The sequence below is a fragment of the Nannospalax galili genome, unplaced genomic scaffold (genome assembly GCF_000622305.1).
Source record: "Nannospalax galili isolate Female #2095 unplaced genomic scaffold, S.galili_v1.0 scaffold661, whole genome shotgun sequence".
Taxonomy (NCBI): Eukaryota; Metazoa; Chordata; class Mammalia; order Rodentia; family Spalacidae; genus Nannospalax; species Nannospalax galili.
In genome coordinates, this window is record NW_008345457.1 from 263020 (window position 1) to 263929 (window position 910).

The window sequence follows — 910 nt, forward strand, 5'->3', positions numbered from 1 at the left end:
TGGCCACAGGCCAGTCCAATAAAGGCAATTCCCTGATTGAGGCTCCCTCAACCCAGGTGTGTCAAGTTGACACTAAAGCTATCCAGCACGCCCTCCATGCTATGGCCTTGCTGGATTCCTCTGGCCACAGCTTTTTTTTCTCCTTTCTCAACCAGTGATCTTTATAATTAGAAATTACAAAACCCTCCTTTCTCTGAAAAACCCCAGGCTTTAATTGGGCTCCTGGAGACTTTCTTACTCACCAGCCCACCTGGGATGATGTCCAACAACTCCTTTTCACCCTCTTCACCACTGAGGAATGCACCCAGATCCTCTCCGAGGCCCAGAAACAGGACCAGCCAAAAATGGCCGATTTACTGAGGATCCTGAGGTGATCGAGGAAATTTTCCCTCACCGCCACCCAGATTGGGATCCCAACACTCCTGCAGGTAGGGAGTCACTCAAACTCTACTGCCAGATTCTTATGGGGGGGTCTCCAGGCTGCTGCTGAAAAGCCTACAAATTTGTCAAAAGTCAGTCAGGTTTTGCAGGGACAGACAGAGGCTCTAGCACAGTTCCTGGAGAGGCTTATGGAGGCCTACAGAGCTTACACGCCTATTGATCCTGAGGTGTCAGAAAATCAATTAAAGAGAGACCAATGTGCCTACTGTAAGGAGATGGGACATTGGATAAGAGAGTCATGGACATACACCCCACTGTGCCTAATCCTTACACCCTCCTGAGCTCCCTGGCCCCTGACAGGATGATTTATACTGTCCTGGATTTGAAAGATGCTTTTTTCAGTATCCCCTTGGATGAGGGGAGCCAACCCATCTTTGCCTTTGAATGGCAAGATCCTGAAGAAGGGTTCAGTGGCCAACTGACCTGGACCAGGGCTTCCACAAGGGTTTAAGAACTCTCCCACCATCTT